This window comes from Helianthus annuus, chromosome 10, assembly GCF_002127325.2.
Source record: "Helianthus annuus cultivar XRQ/B chromosome 10, HanXRQr2.0-SUNRISE, whole genome shotgun sequence".
In the NCBI taxonomy this organism is placed as follows: Eukaryota; Viridiplantae; Streptophyta; class Magnoliopsida; order Asterales; family Asteraceae; genus Helianthus; species Helianthus annuus.
This window is the reverse complement of record NC_035442.2, coordinates 177,112,995-177,134,012: the sequence shown is the minus strand read 5'-3', so window position 1 is coordinate 177,134,012 and position 21,018 is coordinate 177,112,995. Positions and strand designations below refer to the sequence as shown.

Sequence of the window (21,018 nt, the reverse complement as noted above, 5' to 3'; positions counted from 1 at the left end):
TAAACTACGATGTTGCTAACTACTTTAGATAGCAATTACTTTACTATTAACCAATGCTTAGTATAATTGGTGGCTGGATCCTGGTCAGTCACGCCCTCAAGCGGATGTTGCTCCGCAGGTGGAATTTGGGGGTGTGACAGTAGCGATTTTTATATAAGAAATATTAAATTTTTTTTGTGTGATTTTTAGCTATTTTTAGGCATTTTTGGTTGTGTTCACATTGGTTCTCACGGTTCTCGCAATAAGAGGTGGTTCTCGCATGATCTTCTCCCTATATATATATATATATATATAGAGAGAGAGAGAGAGAAAGTATAATGTACAAAAGCCCTAATCATACTTTACTTTACGTACGCGACTATCCTAACCGTCAGATTTTGTGTCATTATCACGCATGGAGCAGATTATCACGCATGGATCAGTTTTTTGTGATTATCAAGCATGGATCAAATAATCATGCATGTATATAATAAGCCACTGAAGTAATTACGCATGTGTTAAATAATCACACAAATGACTCATGTATCAAACACTACACTGAAAAATAATCACGCATGGATCTGACGGTCAGGATTGTCCCGTACTTAATGTACGATTACTCATAATGTATATTAACCGCTCTCTCTCTCTCTATATATATATATATATATATATATATATATATATATATATAGAGAGAGAGAGAGAGAGGCCAGTTATCATACAAATCTACCAATCGTACATTATGTATGCTATAACCACAACTGTCAGATCATCTCATTTAAAAATCATGATTAACTATTAAATTAATCAAATTAAAATAAATAAATGAAACCGCCAAGGGTTAAAATCGTCTATTGCGAAATCAAAACCCCTGATAATCAGCAAACAATAACTCACAATCATACCGTAAACCCAAAATCAACATTGCATTCTCCTTCCCCCTAAGTTCCCTACTACTCACCGTTGCGATTTAACTAAGATTCATGAGTTTTGAGAAACGAAACAAAGCCAACAACGACAGACCACAAGCGAAGAAGATGAATCCAGGTATCAATTGACATTTGCAATTTTATAATGATATTTACAGGGACTTTGAATGACATATGCGATTTTGTTTGTTTAGAAAGGTTTTGGTCTGAAACCTATAGTTTTATAAGATTACATATTGTTCATAACTACGTATTTATTAGGTTTTGTATGATTATGCAGTTTTGTTAATTATAAGCTGATATATGTGCGATATTATATAGGGTTTTGTGAGGGTTTTGTATGAAAAATGCGATTTTATATGTTAACTTTTGATTGTTGAAGGTTTTTGTCTTAGGTTAGCTTGAGCATGCGAATTGATAAAAAGCTCATGCGAATTTGTATGATTAGTTAGTTTTAGGGATTATGATTAAATTAGACATGCGATTTTATAAATTTTAGTTGTCTAAAGCATGCGATTTATAAAAATTGGCTAGTTTTGGTAATGCTTAACTAAGACATGCGAATTGATAACTCATTCATGTGATTTTATGTGATTTTATCGACTTAATGATTTAGGGTACATGATTAACTGATAAATGCGATTTTATAAACGTTTTTGACTAATAGCAGGTGATTTTGTAGAAATAGATTCTGATGATGACTTTGAAGACCCAATATCAATATTGATAAAAGTTAACAAAAATAGAAAAAGAAGGATTGTTGAAGAAAGTTCTGAGGAGGATGACTTTGTTAAGCCACTCTCGAAAAAGAAAAAAAGATGACAGGAAATCTAAGATACAAACAAAAAAACCTTCAAAAAATGTGGAACCACCTAGAACAGAAACTAGAGATTTTTTTCGAATACCGCAACGAAGCAATACTGTTAAGATGTCAACCTAACTCGTATATGGATAGTGTGATAAAATTTTCAAAAAAAAAAAAAAACCCAGATTGATGAGTTGAAAAATATGGGATTTGAAGCTATTCTAGATATAAATATCAACCATATTTCAACACGTTTGGCATATTGACTAGCAAGAAACTTTGACGAGATGTTCGATACACTAAACGTAGGTAGACACCAAATAAAAATTTCATCGGACACAGTTTATGAGGTATTTGGAATACCAAAGGGGCCAAAGCAAGTTGAAATAATAGTCGATAAGAGAAAAGTTAAAAAGGTGGAGAAAATTGAAAAGAGTAAAGAACCGGGAAATGCTGTCAGGGATACATTCATCAGCCAATGGGGGGAAAACACGAGAATTACCCATGGCTTAATTGCAACTGCAATGGATGATCAAAGAGATGGGGGGAGCCTATTTAGATTAAATTTCCTAGTGTATTGGATGACATTCTTTGCGGAGATTACAAAGGCAACAACTGCAAATGATAGATGTTTGTTTGGTGTAGAGGCTGTTGAGGAAATATAGAATCTAGATTGGTGCTCATATCTACTTGACACTTTGCATCGTACACGAGCGGGCCGGAAGAACTATAAAATACAGTTCGTGGGACTAGTTTCCTTTCTTACAATATGAATTACTACATTTGATAACATATTTAAAAGACTAGTTTGTTTTGTTATATAATTAAATGATACATGCGATTTTAAAAATAATTTTGTTTGATCTTGCGATTTATACAGCTTCTATACACGCATGAGTACAACAAGAGGCTTAAACTGTTTGAGAAAGTCGTGGAGATACCAGCTATTCGTTATATCACATCTTCGGAGATTGATAAAGTCGAAGAGCATATTTCGGATAACGGACCTGTGTGGACATCAAGTGAGAGTGAAAATAATGAAGAAGAGGGTCGTTCAACGGAGGAGTATACACTACGACCACCGGTTGACACCACAATTAGCTACAAAAGATGGACTGCACGTGCAGTACAAAACGTAGAAACCGAGGAAGATCCAAACGATAACGAGAACATTGATGATATGCTGGATTTCAGTTTTGAAATCCATGAAATGTCTCAGTTGAACCTTGAGATGGGAGTTGGAACATAGGCACAGAAAATGATGGATTATTGCAACACTCCTATTCAACTTTCACCATTGGTAATCTACGACACAACCCGTGAACGAGATAGAGAGGCTTCGAAAATCAACAAAAAGGTAAGCGCAAAAAAATATTAATTTCACTTAATCCATTTATATTGAACATCTAGATTGATAGTATCTTAACTCGAAAAATATTACAGAACCTGTTGAAAAAAATGAAAGCCAATGTCAAAAAATACATTAAAATGGTTCAAGATGTTCAAGGGATGAACAACTTAGTTTCAGAAGCAAAAACTAAGTGTCTTTGGGATCCGGAGATTACGAAGGCCTGTAAGCAGTGGGATGAGACACTTAGAAGAAAATAAGGAAAAAAAAACCAGCCTAGAAGAAAATAAGGAAAAAAACCAGCTAGGGGGAGAAAAAACTCAAAGCCAAAGCAAGTTCCAAAACAAGTTCTACCAAATGGGTTAAATGAACTCCTTTATAAGACAACAGAAGCAGCCAAAATTCGAGCTGAGAAAAGATGTGCAGAGCTTGGAGAAGCATTTTGTTCCCCTTACTGCAACAGAGTGGTAAGCATGCACGAAGCACTCATGAATCAAGAATTGAGTGTGATCCGATATACATTTGCTTCGTTTTCAAACATAGAGTAAGTAAAACGGTTATATCAACTAACAAACATCTAAATATATACACTCAAAATATTAATTATTTAATTTTTGCCTGGCAGGGATGAACTTTACCGATCAAAAACTGGGGTTCACACTCCTAAAGGTATCTTTGAAAGTTTCTACAGGGGTCAGTTCATAGCATCAAACGGAATAGATGCATTTGTGGGTGTTCTAAACCTCGAAGAGAAGAAGAGGGATAGAAAATCATCACCATACAGACTCTACTTGTTTAGCACAATGATGGTATGATTTTATAAACATATTGGCATTTGAAATTAAAACAGAAAATGAATAATCAGTGATTTCGCATACTACTTATATTTAAATCGCATATAGAATATTAGATAGTTTTACTATGAAAACAAAAACAACATTTCACATAGGGTATACGTACAATTCGCATGTGAAAAATTTCACACCTTATTTTGCACGTACTAATTTTGCATGTTTAAATACCTTTTAATACATTACTTAACTTTGATTCTAATTACATAACATACAGCCGGATATCTTTTACAACGAGGAGAAATACACAGACGCCAAACGTCTAAACATATTTGCCTCAAATTTTGAAGACATCATACTAAAATATGAGGTAAAAAACTTGATTCGGTTGACTTGGTGTTTATTCCGGTACTTCAAGGTGACCACTTCTATGTCTTGTGCTTCCACTTGAAAACCGGCAAAATTGAGCTGATTGACAATTCAGCCGCTGAACAAGAGTTTAAGGAAAGATACAAGGGGCTTCCAGACACACTGATAATACAAAAACTTCTTCATATGCATGTTATATTTTATGTAAAAGATACTGACACAATGTTGCTATGTTACAGAGAAGGGTATTGGTTTTATACCTACAAAAGGCTTTAAAACCAACACCAGCTATAGAAGAACTTGGAACATCAGAGATAGAAAGAAAAGAGATGGATCGGAGGACGGAGAATAACAGCGTAGACTGTGGAGTGTTTACGATGCGTCACATGGAAACTTACAAAGGAGAAAAAACACCATGGGTGACTGGGTTTGTGAAAGAAAATGAAGTAAACAACAGACAATTCACAACTTCATCTCCTGAGGCACAAATATCTAAGTAAAATCATTCTACCCGAACACAATGTGCATCGTGAACAAGTAATTAAAAAGGCAAATGCTTTCGATAAAAGGCCAGACAAAGAAAAGTTTATGAAAGATTTGGAGAAAATAATCCCAGTTAGGTTGAGTGCATTTATTGGAAAGGACTAGTAAACTTGTTTGATGTTGGATTTCTATTGAATATTTAGACTTGTTAATTACATTAATGTTTTTAATTTCACATATATTATGTATAATATCGCATGTTTGACATTGAATTGCTTAAAATATGCAAAATGGGGGAATATACACATGCGAAATCAAAAATCCATTCCATAACAAAGCATGCGAATTTATTGAAACATGCAAAACTTGAATGTTTTATTAAAATAAAGCACTAAAATAAACAAAGTTCATTCAAAAGATGAAAGAAACTCCATTTTCATCTTCATCGAGCATCTTAAGATAGTTATTGCATCCGCCAACTCTTTCAACTGCTTCTCATCCCTCTCACCCAGATCAACCATGAACATAACGGCAATTTCTTGAAGACTACTCACTTGCATCTGGGATAGCAAGTTAAGAATTTTTTGTCTTCTCTTCAAGTTTATAGTTACACAAGAAATGTTGGTCTCCAACATTTCTTGACATGATCGATGCTCTTGAATTTGTTCCTGAATCCTTTTTCTCAAAGCCTGCTTGATACTTGATTCAGAAGAAGAGGATGTTGGTAGGTCTGCCATTTTTAATAGGATGTTTGAAATGGTGATAAAAAGATAAACTATATAATAAAAGAAAAAAGTACTGAAAAATTATTGATATGAATTATTGAAATCAATTATTGAACTGAATTATTTGATTTGAATTATTGAACTGAATTATAAAACAAACTGTGCGAAAATACATATAATTACTTTTAAAGCGTGCGAAATATAGAGCTATATATGTTAAATACTTTCTAGTCTGCGAAATGTCCAACTTAAAAATGCGAAATTAAATATTAAACTTCATTGTGCGCGAAATGTCCAACTTTAAACATGCGAAATTGTTCATATGATCCAATCTTAAATACCTGGGATCTGTTAAAATCACAACATGCGATATTTAAAACAACACATGCAATATGATAAACTCAACAAATAAAACCAGAAACAACTTATCTTCAACCTCGTTACAATCTAATAAAATGAAAATGCCTTCAAATCAAATAAAACCCAAACAAAAACCGTAACCCTATGATGAAAAACCAAAAACAAACATCCTAAATGACGAATCCAGCATTTTCGGAAATCGCCAATCTGCGTTCGGTACAGGAATCAATCAAAAAACCTACAAATCGAGTTGTTAAGAACAATAATTAGATGGACGGTTATGAAACGAACTCGTAATCTGCTTCCTTCTTGACGGAATTCCCTGGTTAGCCCTCAGATGTTTGAACAGAATGTCTGATATATACCCTTGTCTAATTAAATTGAATCAGGACACGTGTATGGTTGTGGGCATCATGTACATAATGTACGATAAGGGGATTTGTATCCTACACTTTACCTATATATATAGATATATATGCAAAATTTATTGGGAAATCAGAAGTGTACAAAAGTGCGAAAGTAATCATACTTTAAATAATGTTAAAAACCATACAGGAACTAAAAAAATTACAATAATAATAATAATAATAATAATAATAATAATAATAATAATAATAATAATAATAATATATGGTACCTCCTTACATACTCGATACATGTACTTGTATTCTCGCAACCCTAAGCTTTACTCTCATACATTCTTTGTTCACTCTTAATGTCACACTGGCCACATACTCACATGGAGAACCCTCTTCCTATGACGAGACAGACAATGTTTGGTTTTGCAGAAGTCTGATCGCATTGTTTAAAGCCATGGGTTGACAATCATTCGTTTATTTGTATTTGTATCTTCATTCTTCGGTAGCATATGTTTATTCATCGGATCTAAAAGTAACATGGAATATTTTTGGAAAACGGTCAGCCTCAACTAATATTAGAGTTCTGATCTCTCATTGTTTATTATCTTTGTTCTTTAAATGGCAAAGCTTACTTCTATTCAACTTTACGTCAATTATTTCTTTATGATATGCATGTTTTTATAAACGACATGCATCACGCATGCAAATATTAAGTAGTATGCCATTATCTCGGGTGTGTTGCTATACAATATTAAAAAAATTAAAAATTATTGTCATTATTACTCCCAAGTATTTCAAATTGGTACGGATACTATAATGCACTACTGAATAAAGGCTTTTCTAATTGGAAAAAAACAAACAGAATCCACTTTTAGACATGGCGCATTATGTGTGGATGGTCCACAGTTATTTCAAATAATGTTTATTTCCACAATTATTTCAAATAAAGTTTATTGGGTGGCCCGAGTGATAATAAAATATGAAAAAGCCTGACAAAATTATCATCATCTGCTTATCGGGTCATATTCATATTGGTTTTGCTGGAAAGTGATCAGTGCTGCGAATGGATTACTTTATTCATGCAGCAGCAGCTTTAAGGAAGAGCATGATTCATGTGTTTCAGAAATATATTTAGTCACCGTCTGTAAATACATTCTTGGTTTGGGGGCATTGCTCGATGTCACACCCCAACCGACGGCGGAATCATCGGGGCATGGCACTGAGCGAAACAGATTGTCCAGAAGTTTCCATAACAATTATCATTACCAATCAACTTAAAGTAACATGTCCCATACCATGTCTCAAAAGGTAAACAAATTATTACAGACAAAATATAGGCAAATAGTTCTATTCCGACAACTCAGGTTTTACAAAATTGCCCAATTGTTTATCTACTTCTAGGGACTCTTGATTTCATTTGTACAGACAACTATTTGTTGGCCTTTAGAAACTTATTCTAGCCTCGCTTTCCTAGCATATAAGCATCCTAAACACCTGTCACATACATTAAAATAAAAGTCAATACACATAGTGTAAAGGCGAGCATACAAGTTTGATAATAACATATAGAGTTCGAAATAGTTTACGCATAACCAACACGTACACAGAGGAAAACGAAACATGTTAATTATCGACATGGACCTATCGATACCAATGACTGCGGGTTGACTGCCCAAGGCAGTTCGTAATACATGATCACCACCGTAATCCATGCAAATAATTGTCGTTAACAACCCCCGTGTGAATGGGTGCTGAGTCCAAACTATAGTACTATCGTTGCTAAGGCAGGTAGACAGCATTCCATGTGTAAACATAACAAACAAGCATTCATTAAGTCATGTAATACATGCGGTAACGGTTAGCGTTAAAAGTATTGCGTAGTGTGTTTGATGTGATTTTGTATAAGTAACGTATGTAACACCCAAAAGTGCATAAAGCAAAAAGGGATCGAGTATACTCACAGCAGTTGATGGATTGAAGGAAGCGCTTGAGAGTAAGGTTAGTCTGAATAGAACGATAGCATAGCGATAAGTGACTCGTGATACGAAAGCAAGTGTTGATGGGTTGAATGGCGGTTCGGTCGGATGGTAGTCCGATCGGACACCTGGTCGTTCGGATGGCAATCCGCTCGGACAGTGGTCCGGTCGGATAGCAATCCGGTCGGATAGCTGTTCGAGTGGATTGTTTCCTCCTTTGAGAAGGATGTGTTTATGTATGATGGTTTGACTTTTGAAGCGCTTTTTTTGTAGCATTTGAAAAACATAGAAGTATCTCTACCTTTCAGGTCGGTCGGATGGTCGTTCGATCGGCCGACAACCCGAATGGCTTGGACACTTAAGTGAGAAGAAGTTCACCGCAGGATGTCACTCGATGGGGGTGGCATTCCTAGTGCATTGAACATGTTGAAAATTGTCAAGTGTTAAAGTCCAAGTATCTCATGATCCGAGGGGTAGTTTGGTCGGATGGTAGTCCGATCGGACAGCAACTCGTTCAACACTCAGACTTCAGATAAGGTTGATTAAGTGTGGGACCCAAGTGCAGATCGACCGGGTGACAACCCGTCCGGATGACAGTCCGATCGGATGGTCGTCCGATCGGACGACATTCCGCCCTGGTCGTTCCGTTCGTTCGTCACTTGGTCATTTTGATTGTTTGTCATTTGGTCGAGATGTTGTTGATAACGTGTTAAGCAACAGAAACCTCGTCAAACTTGATATTCTTGATCGGACAGGTATCACCCAAACCCGGTCAGTTAACTGTTTAAGACGGTGTTCCAAGTTTAACCCGTAATCGGTAACCCTCGTTGATAGGATCCAGATCTTGGACCACCACAACCACAAGATTGAGTAGGAAGTCGGCACAAGCTCTGATTCTATCGGTTTTCTAGTGCATTGAGTGTAAAAGAGTTGAAAGAAAGTTGGAAAACCTTCTCTCAATCCCTTTCACCGTGAATATGTTTAGATCTATGAAATATCTTTGTTTGTTTATGTGGAAATCGTTTAGATTCAAGTTGTTCTTGAAGGATTGAAGCCAAAACATGAAGTTCTTCAAGAACACATGATGACATCATCCTAGAACCCTTGAATCTTGGTGATTTCACGGTTAAAAGTCAAGATTTAAAAGATAGAAAGGTGTAGGAGTGCGTGTAGATCAAGAAAGTACAAGATTTAGGACAAGATCTTACCGGAATCGAGAAAAATCTGAGAAAAGGTGAGGAGCAGGGGCTGGTCGGTCAAAGAGTTTCCAAAATTGGAAAGAATGAAAGTAACATGAGGTATTTATAGGATTCCAAAAGTGGAAAGTGTGGGTCGGTCGGATGGCACCTCGTCCGGGTGGCAGCCCGGTCGGATGACACCCCGACCGAATGGCAGCCCAGTCGGATAACAATCCGATCGGCTGGCATCTGGTTTGCGTGTTCGGCGCGACGAGTTTTGATATTTCGATTGCGATTGCGAGCGATGCGAATGCGATAGAGTTTTCTTAGTCAAATTACTTTTAATCCCAACTACTATATCTTGCACTGTCTTTTCGCCACCAATTATCATACTATATCTACATACAATCATCCTTAGTTCGTATTCGGTTTGCGATTGCGATTCGATTGTGATGAGTTCGATTGCGTTTCGATTGATTACCACACATAAAATAAATAAACATGCACAAGTAACACATAAGGCACACACACACATATAGTAATCACCCAAATGCGAAATTCGTGTTTCGAGCGCGATGTCGATATTAGATTGATTAGCATTTAATTGGCTTTATCGCATTGTTACTTCCTACGATTCACAGTCGTAAAGCGATTCGTAATGATAAATATTTATCGATTACTGCGATTATGCTTAATTACTCCACATAATACAACTAACGTAAAACATAAAATAGACTAACTATAGTCAAAGAAGTCAAAACAGGAATTGAACAGGGAGAGACAGATTGCAATTAGCAATCATGTCTTCCTTTGACTTCAATCTTGACTTTGACTTTCGAAACACTAGGGTGTTACACTCGACACGTGGCAGTGACAGGTATGGGTTCTACCAGTCCACACCCAAAAAAGTAAGGTATGGAAGGGGCGTGGCTTGGCTGCGTTGGGGTGCCATGTGGCACCTAAATTTCTTTTTGTTTTTCTTATTTATATTAATCATACAGTTTAGTAAATAATTTTAAAAACACATTTTATATATATTAAATAATTACAATGAAAAAAATAAATTACATCACCAAAAAAAATCAATAATCTTCATCTTCATTGGAGTCGAATCTAGGAAGTGTCGAAACATGTTTTACCAAATCAGCTCGAAGGTTTGAATTTATTTGTCTTGACTCGATTAGATATTAGTTTTACGTTCTCTCTTCGTCACTAATGTTTCGTTATTTGATACGGGCTCCTCGCCATAATATTCAACGATTGCACGACCTTCATCCTCTAAAATCATGTTGTATAGAATGATGCACACGTACATCACGTTTCTTATTTGATCTTTTTTATACAATCGACAAGCATGCTCAAAATGTGCCACCTTTTCTACAAAACATCAAATGCTCGCTCGATGTCTTTGTGTGCCGCCATCTAAACTTTGTAAACTTTATTCTTTTAGGATCTAGGATTCCATCTCTTGAAAATGATTTCACAAAAACATCATACTGAGGGTAAATTCCATCAATAATATAGTACCCATACTTGTATTCAACCCCATTTACAAAAAAAAGGTGAGGGTATTGATACATCCCCCAAAATTAGGTGCACGTACCCTCGAGAGGCAACGTATAGGGCTATGAGAGGATTATAAGGTATGAAAGCATTAAATGCGTCAGAAAAAACGAATCTATATGTCTCTCATTGCCCTATGAGCGGCGTATAAAAATGTGGTAGTTGAAGCATTAAACCCTGTACGTCTCTCATTGCCCTATGAGCGATGGGACATGTACGATGTGCCAGGAATTTAAGGTATAAATACTGACATGCAGAGAGTTCAGACTGTAAAGTCTAAAAAGGTGACCCGTATACATGCTTATTGACCTATACGTGACTTATCGTCCGATAAAATGTTATTGATCCAAGCATAGGGGAACTATTTCATTAAAATGTTGAAAACTCACAAAATAATGATGAAAGTGATGAAAATTCACAAACAAAAACATAGAATCAAACCATAAAGAATAAAGATGTCGTCTTGGGACATTAGTTATGTTTTTGGCGAAGATTCGAACAAGTTATATGTAACGCCCCAAAATTATGCAAATTAATTATGTTACTTAAGATGTCTAGTCATGTATTATTTTACCTAGTTAAGTATGTATATGTTAGTAACTTGATTAGAAGGAAGGTTATATGACAAATAAAATATCTAAGTAAATAGGAGGACTAAACTTGTTAAAAGGTTGAAAGTTTAATAAATAAAAGAAAAAAATAAAAACACACACCCTGGTGTGATGGCGTGGATCGATCAGAGCAAAGGGGGGAGAAGACAAACCCTAACTTCATGAAATTCTCAAGAATTGAAAGAGAATAGGAGCCCAAACTAATGCATGAACTCGAAACCTCAATCATCTAAGCTTGTACAACAAGCGGTAAGTCGAATTTTCTGTTTTGAATGAATTGTAGGAAGTGGGTTTACACCCAATCATGAAATTATGTGGAAATTATATGTAATAGAGGGTTAGGATTTCATAATGGTTCGAAATCTTTGCTTGATTTCTGATTGATTGAATGATTTAAGTATATTACCCAATTGTTGTGAAGAAATCATAAACCCAATGTTTTGCATGTATGCTATGATCTTGAATAGAGATAGAAAAATTAGTTAAGATGGTGTAGGATGGAAGAAAGCTATAAACTTGATTGATTCTTGTTAGATTAGAAGGTGAATAAGAAGAGTTATGCTATAAATACTTGTACACTATGCTTAATTAACGGTACGCCCACCAAGTGTATGATGAAATGCCTAAGTGACGATTTTAGATGAATTATGTATAATGATGGATGGGAAAAAGTATAGAATGTAATAATGAAGAATTATAGTGAAACCCATTTGTGCTAGTTGTATGGTGGAATCTAATAATTTTATGTTAGTGAAATTTATGTGAAGTTGAAGTATGAATGTATGTTGGTTGAAGATGATTATGTGAATTGGTTGAATTCATGTATTAAGAGCTTGTACAATGTGTTTATAATGTTGTATGCACACCAAGCGTTTGATGAAATGCTTGAATCATTAGCTAATGCACACATACATTCACGCATGTGTAGTTTCAATGTGGTTCATGTTCTATGTAAGAATTTGTGAGAATTATTGTATCATATGGTCTTTAACAAGTTTATGATGCTTAGCATAAATTGTGAACATGAATTGATGATTTAAAGTCGAGATTTAGTTCATAATTCCAAAGATTTACAAAGCTGATTGGAAGTAATTATTGTTGCGCACCTGTTTTGAAAAATTCGTATAAAATCAACCGTAGCTCGGTTTAAGGCATATGCTATATCGTTGAAAAGGTTGTTTCGCATATTACATTTCATATTTGGTCATAAGAGGCTGGTTATGAGATTTAGTGGGTCAAAACAGCATGAAAAGTTAGTAAATTCGTTTTGACAGCAAGCTGTTTGGAAGCATTTCAGCTTCTGTGCTGATTTTGTAAAAATCATATAAAATCATAGGAATGTCCGATTGTTACGATCTTTATATGCTTAGAAAGATCTCTGAGTGTAGATCATATCATATTTGAACATGAAGAACTGAATCAGAAGATAAATGGGTTAAAATGTGCCGTGAACAGCTGCTGCGCAGAAAGTTGCTGCACAAATTTTAGTATAAACATTTAGTAAAAATAGTTGTATTGTTATGCACACTTGTATGAATCATGAACTACTGATTTTAATAAATTATTAGTAAGTTATTTGATTGTTTTAAGTGTCTAAAACACTTACCAACTAGTTTATGCATATAATTGCACCAACGGGTCGAAACGGGTTGTTGATAGAAAATAGTAGAATGGTATGAAATGTTTAACATATGAAGCAAGTTGCCTAACTTAGAAAAGGTTATCATTCTAAGTATGGAATTTTGAAAGAATAACGAACATGATGTAAATACATAATTATGCATGCTAGAAGCTCATGTATGACTGTTGTGATGATGGAATGATAAATTGTTAGATTGATTAGCATTGTAGTATTATGATACATGTTGAACTCGTTAAGCGATTGACACGTGAATAGAAGTGTGATTAGTGATGCGTATGATTATGTATACTAACTATTGAATGGATGTAATGGAATGAGATAATAGGAACGTGTCAAGGAGAGGTCAAGCATAGGAGGATAACGGGTCAAGATAAGGCAAGATGACAAATACACGTATTGGAGTACTCGAGGTAAGTGAATTTCGATTCACTTTTTAGTAGGTTTAATAGATTTTAATACTTATGTTTACGAAACATCATGAAAGAACATGTAATAATCAGAAGTACAAAGCCAATAATGCCTCATTATTGAAGAAGGTTGTATTTAAGCCGAAAGTAAATTGGTGGGTTTAAACGGGTCGAATTTTATGTGCATATGTTGCGTAATGAAATGAAATTCGTTATGGTTAAGACCTTGGGTAAGAATTTTAGTCATTATGTAAGGGGAACATTTCCCGGACCATTAGGGACAAGTTTTATATGATTCGGTTGTCGGTCAATGAATGAACGGATTGTTTCGTTTTAGTGTAGGAAATTTTATAAGTATATGTGTATAGGAATCCAAAGGCCACGTGGGTTGAATCGTAGATTGTCTATACTATGTAAAGTTTTGAATGTGACATTCCGGCATAAACCTACATGTAAAAGAAGCTTGTGTATATATTCGTGATTAATTGATTTTGCGAAGGAAGGAACATTGGCATGAATGAAGGTACGCACATATATATATAAGTGTATATATATATATATATATGTATGTATGTATGATAATAAGTTCGTAGGTGTGAATGTATGTGTGAATGAATGTTCAATGCTTAAGACATATGCATGAACGTATCAAAGGGTTCGAGTATTTATGGATACTAATGATGTGCGTTGAGTTGGAATGTAATGTAGGTATGGGGTCGTTGGCTTCATGAAGAAATGGAGCTGGATTTGGATAAGAGTATTTAAGAAACCGCTTGGACAATTCCACGACTACTTTATAGAATGCTCTACGAAATTTTATTATATAGTTTAATGTTGAATGGTATGTTAATAACTAATGGTTTGGTTGTACGTGGTGTCCACAGGTATCGCTTGGGTTTTCTCTACTTTTATTGAAGTGAAGCGGACTTAGTTCGAGTTGAGAGCAAGGATTGTACGGGGTAGAATGGTCACATAGTGTAACTCATATAGGTTTTGAAGTATTAATGTTATAAAACGTTATAAATCCGTTTTAATGAATATATGGCATTTCGCATTTGAACTTTCATGTGTTTGATATGTCTATTAAAGAACGAAATTTTTGGGCTCTTGTTTTCCGCTGCGTCGTATTTTAAGTTATTACGCGTTAGTCTTACAGGGAATTGTTCTTATTACGAACGGGTCATGCCCGAATTTTGTTAAATAATAGTATGATAATATTACATTTTGGAATGTGTAATTTGGGCGTAACAAGTTGGTATCAGAGCCCTGGTTTGAGAGAATTAAGTACGAGAGTATAAGTACTTGAACTCAAACCTGTGTGCTCTTGTGATAAGGAACCCGTACAATCCATGACTCGATCAAGATCTAAAGGTAGAAATGGAACGAAAATGTGTAAGTATGTATTAGATTATGTATTTGAAAGAAACTAATAGTGTGTTATGTGCAAGGTAAGCTTAAGATCTTGAAGAGGATGATCCGTGAATACAGAATGGGATGAACGCTAAGGCGGGCAAAGGGGCAAATAGGCAAATTAACCCCAGGTACACATTACTAATATGTATGAGTACCGATGTCAAAAGAAAAAGGAAGGGGTCTCCTTGGGAGGGAAATTATTAAACGAAAGACAATGATGTGGTCTTGGGGAAGTTTTAGAAATGTGCACGAAACTGAAACCCATTTCTCGGGCATAAGGCGATGATTACACGAAGGCACGAAACTAGTGTGTGAATTGCGCACCTGGCCAGTACGCAAGAAGCATATGACGTTCGTGAGACCGTGGCAATTATTGCAGGTATGTCCGGTAGAACTGGGTAGCAGGTGGGCGCTATGTTGTAGCGAATCCGAAATAGCAAATCCATTGCGGATTTGGTTATGCTAACGAAGGTTATGAAAAGTTATGCGAGTCAACCGGTTCTAGCGAACAAGTCGAATAAGAATAAGCTACCATCCGTTTTGAACGGGTGATTTTGAATGCTCTAGTGAATGCTAGAAGCTTAATCCGTTATACGGATTGAAAGAAGAAGTTATGATTAAATGTGAAAAACCCAATTATTTGGGTAGTGGAAAATGTGTATGCTTAACTCTCGTTGAGAGTGTTTATGCCAAACCCAATTATTTGGGTAGTGGAATGTGTATGCTTAACTCTCGTTGAGAGTGTTTATGCCAAACCCAATTATTTGGGTAGTGGAATGTGTATGCTTAACTCTCGTTGAGAGTGTTTATGCCAAACCCAATTATTTGGGTAGTGGAATGTGTATGCTTAACTCTCGTTGAGAGTGTTTATGCCAAACCCAATTATTTGGGTAGTCGAATGTGTATGCTTAACTCTCTTTGAGAGTGTTTATGCCAAACCCAATTACTTGGGTAGCCGAATGTGTAAGAAAGAAGAAAGCTCATATGTGGATGGAACTAAAATGAAGTGATTATGATTCGACAACTGAGATGACTAACTTTAAAATCTTGTTGCCGAAGGTAGGTAAAACTTTAAGTTTTTGCTAGAGCACATGTAAGAAAGAAAAGGTACGAATGATATGTTTGAAGCCGATAGTGTGTAAGTTAAGATTTTTCCTTAAGGCGGATGTGGGATTTTAAGTTCATATGATAGAATGTGAATTTACAAGCGTGTAGGAAGAAACGGGAGGTTAAACGGGTAAACGGTTCAAAAGACACGCGCGTTTTAGTGCGTTCGGACGACGAAACGGATCTGCAGTAAAGGGACTTTTCTAGAGGCCGTCGCCGACGGGTTCCCACCCCGTCGCCGACGGGCTCCCAAAAGTGTGAAAGAGGCCGACGGCCTAACCGACTGGTTACGGGTTAAATTGGACGACGGGCATTTTAAGAGGCCGTCGCCGACGGGTGCCCACCCCGTCGCCGACGGGCTGTCTAGCCCACTTCTCCGTTTTGCTTAATTTTGCATTTCCAAATGATCCGTAACGCATTCCGATGATTCGTAAAGTTTCTTATGAGCATATAGGGATGTACATAAGTAGATAAGCGTGTAAGTATGTTTATATGTAACCGTATATGTACGTAGAACTTATGCAAGTAGGTATGCGCGAAAGTATGTAAGTTTATAGTGTGGGAACAAGTACTAGTTATGTATGTATAAATGTGTATGTATAGATATCGGTTTATGTAGGTACGCAAGTATTTATATAAGAGCACAAGCATCATGCGAATGAATATGAAAATGTGTACGTATGTATGCATGATGATATGTATGAGCGTATGCATGTATGCGAAAAATATAGGAAATGTGTGTACATATGTAGATGTATAAATATATGAGTATGTAAGTACATATATGATGTATGAGTAGAATGAAATAAATCGATTTATTTCGATTAGTAAATGTATGAATGTAATATGCTTAAATAGGAAATTAGAAACAAGCCGTAGACTTAAGTTTGTATGAATAATAATTGTATACAATTGGAATAGATTCAATGAATGAAATGCAAGGGATGATATGTGCTAGAAACTAGCAATATGAAATGAAGGACACTAATAAGAGCTCTGGAGCAGAATCTAACATAAGTATAGTTATGAAAGTAACTTACTTATTATAAGGGCATAGGAACGATGTGTATGATTACGTACATACATGAATTAAACATTTGCCAAGATCCCAAATGCGTTTAGGTTGTAGTAAGTATAGTGGATGAACAACTTGAAAGAGGTAAGAGTAGAATGGTCTAGTTTGAATGAGAAAGGTTTCGGGGACGAAACCTCTTTTAAAGGGGGGTAGACTTGTAACGCCCCAAAATTATGCAAATTAATTATGTTACTTAAGATGTCTAGTCATGTATTATTTTACCTAGTTAAGTATGTATATGTTAGTAACTTGATTAGAAGGAAGGTTATATGACAAATAAAATATCTAAGTAAATAGGAGGACTAAACTTGTTAAAAGGTTGAAAGTTTAATAAATAAAAGAAAAAAATAAAAACACACACCCTGGTGTGATGGCGTGGATCGATCAGAGCAAAGGGGGGAGAAGACAAACCCTAACTTCATGAAATTCTCAAGAATTGAAAGAGAATAGGAGCCCAAACTAATGCATGAACTCGAAACCTCAATCATCTAAGCTTGTACAACAAGCGGTAAGTCGAATTTTCTGTTTTGAATGAATTGTAGGAAGTGGGTTTACACCCAATCATGAAATTATGTGGAAATTATATGTAATAGAGGGTTAGGATTTCATAATGGTTCGAAATCTTTGCTTGATTTCTGATTGATTGAATGATTTAAGTATATTACCCAATTGTTGTGAAGAAATCATAAACCCAATGTTTTGCATGTATGCTATGATCTTGAATAGAGATAGAAAAATTAGTTAAGATGGTGTAGGATGGAAGAAAGCTATAAACTTGATTGATTCTTGTTAGATTAGAAGGTGAATAAGAAGAGTTATGCTATAAATACTTGTACACTATGCTTAATTAACGGTACGCCCACCAAGTGTATGATGAAATGCCTAAGTGACGATTTTAGATGAATTATGTATAATGATGGATGGGAAAAAGTATAGAATGTAATAATGAAGAATTATAGTGAAACCCATTTGTGCTAGTTGTATGGTGGAATCTAATAATTTTATGTTAGTGAAATTTATGTGAAGTTGAAGTATGAATGTATGTTGGTTGAAGATGATTATGTGAATTGGTTGAATTCATGTATTAAGAGCTTGTACAATGTGTTTATAATGTTGTATGCACACCAAGCGTTTGATGAAATGCTTGAATCATTAGCTAATGCACACATACATTCACGCATGTGTAGTTTCAATGTGGTTCATGTTCTATGTAAGAATTTGTGAGAATTATTGTATCATATGGTCTTTAACAAGTTTATGATGCTTAGCATAAATTGTGAACATGAATTGATGATTTAAAGTCGAGATTTAGTTCATAATTCCAAAGATTTACAAAGCTGATTGGAAGTAATTATTGTTGCGCACCTGTTTTGAAAAATTCGTATAAAATCAACCGTAGCTCGGTTTAAGGCATATGCTATATCGTTGAAAAGGTTGTTTCGCATATTACATTTCATATTTGGTCATAAGAGGCTGGTTATGAGATTTAGTGGGTCAAAATAGCATGAAAAGTTAGTAAATTCGTTTTGACAGCAAGCTGTTTGGAAGCATTTCAGCTTCTGTGCTGATTTTGTAAAAATCATATAAAATCATAGGAATGTCCGATTGTTACGATCTTTATATGCTTAGAAAGATCTCTGAGTGTAGATCATATCATATTTGAACATGAAGAACTGAATCAGAAGATAAATGGGTTAAAATGTGCCGTGAACAGCTGCTGCGCAGAAAGTTGCTGCACAAATTTTAGTATAAACATTTAGTAAAAATAGTTGTATTGTTATGCACACTTGTATGAATCATGAACTACTGATTTTAATAAATTATTAGTAAGTTATTTGATTGTTTTAAGTGTCTAAAACACTTACCAACTAGTTTATGCATATAATTGCACCAACGGGTCGAAACGGGTTGTTGATAGAAAATAGTAGAATGGTATGAAATGTTTAACATATGAAGCAAGTTGCCTAACTTAGAAAAGGTTATCATTCTAAGTATGGAATTTTGAAAGAATAACGAACATGATGTAAATACATAATTATGCATGCTAGAAGCTCATGTATGACTGTTGTGATGATGGAATGATAAATTGTTAGATTGATTAGCATTGTAGTATTATGATACATGTTGAACTCGTTAAGCGATTGACACGTGAATAGAAGTGTGATTAGTGATGCGTATGATTATGTATACTAACTATTGAATGGATGTAATGGAATGAGATAATAGGAACGTGTCAAGGAGAGGTCAAGCATAGGAGGATAACGGGTCAAGATAAGGCAAGATGACAAATACACGTATTGGAGTACTCGAGGTAAGTGAATTTCGATTCACTTTTTAGTAGGTTTAATAGATTTTAATACTTATGTTTACGAAACATCATGAAAGAACATGTAATAATCAGAAGTACAAAGCCAATAATGCCTCATTATTGAAGAAGGTTGTATTTAAGCCGAAAGTAAATTGGTGGGTTTAAACGGGTCGAATTTTATGTGCATATGTTGCGTAATGAAATGAAATTCGTTATGGTTAAGACCTTGGGTAAGAATTTTAGTCATTATGTAAGGGGAACATTTCCCGGACCATTAGGTACAAGTTTTATATGATTCGGTTGTCGGTCAATGAATGAACGGATTGTTTCGTTTTAGTGTAGGAAATTTTATAAGTATATGTGTATAGGAATCCAAAGGCCACGTGGGTTGAATCGTAGATTGTCTATACTATGTAAAGTTTTGAATGTGACATTCCGGCATAAACCTACATGTAAAAGAAGCTTGTGTATATATTCGTGATTAATTGATTGTGCGAAGGAAGGAACATTGGCATGAATGAAGGTACGCACATATATATATAAGTGTATATATATATATATATGTATGTATGTATGATAATAAGTTCGTAGGTGTGAATGTATGTGTGAATGAATGTTCAATGCTTAAGACATATGCATGAACGTATCAAAGGGTTCGAGTATTTATGGATACTAATGATGTGCGTTGAGTTGGAATGTAATGTAGGTATGGGGTCGTTGGCTTCATGAAGAAATGGAGCTGGATTTGGATAAGAGTATTTAAGAAAGCGCTTGGACAATTCCACGACTACTTTATAGAATGCTCTACGAAATTTTATTATATAGTTTAATGTTGAATGGTATGTTAATAACTAATGGTTTGGTTGTACGTGGTGTCCACAGGTATCGCTTGGGTTTTCTCTACTTTTATTGAAGTGAAGCGGACTTAGTTCGAGTTGAGAGCAAGGATTGTACGGGGTAGAATGGTCACATAGTGTAACTCATATAGGTTTTGAAGTATTAATGTTATAAAACGTTATAAATCCGTTTTAATGAATATATGGCATTTCGCATTTGAACTTTCATGTGTTTGATATGTCTATTAAAGAACGAAATTTTTGGGCTCTTGTTTTCCGCTGCGTCGTATTTTAAGTTATTACGCGTTAGTCTTACAGGGAATTGTTCTTATTACGAACGGGTCATGCCCGAATTTTGTTAAATAATAGTATGATAATATTACATTTTGGAATGTGTAATTTGGGCGTAACATTATACGTCTCTGAAAGCGTTTGGTTATCCGGCGTTGATCGAGGTGAGGAGGAGGTTGTGTTCGTGCTTCGTTGTGATGATGGGGTGTGCGTCCCGTGTTGCCTGATTTGAACCATGTTTTATATATAAGGCGGATCCATCTTATGTGGCTCAAAGTTATCCGCAACATGAATACAAGACTTACCATTCGTATATGGAAAACCAATACGGAAAACAAGTTTCAGTTTTTTTACATTTTGGCCCCTCGTCTTTTAAGAGTTATTTTTAAATATCTTCCCTTTAATTGCAATTCAACCCTTTATCTTTCAGCTTTATTTATTCCAAACTCACGGTTCTTCA

General features: G+C 35.2%; 1 long non-coding RNA gene across 1 annotated transcript; it reads left to right on the top strand.

The window, feature by feature from the left end:
- The first annotated feature begins 11,385 nt into the window (after nucleotides 1–11,385).
- LOC110923367 lies at nucleotides 11,386–20,489 on the top strand. The gene is made up of 3 exons (XR_002584022.2): nucleotides 11,386–11,728; nucleotides 13,447–17,631; nucleotides 19,350–20,489. It is a non-coding gene; the product is annotated as an uncharacterized LOC110923367 (long non-coding RNA).
- The last annotated feature ends 529 nt before the right edge of the window (nucleotides 20,490–21,018 follow it).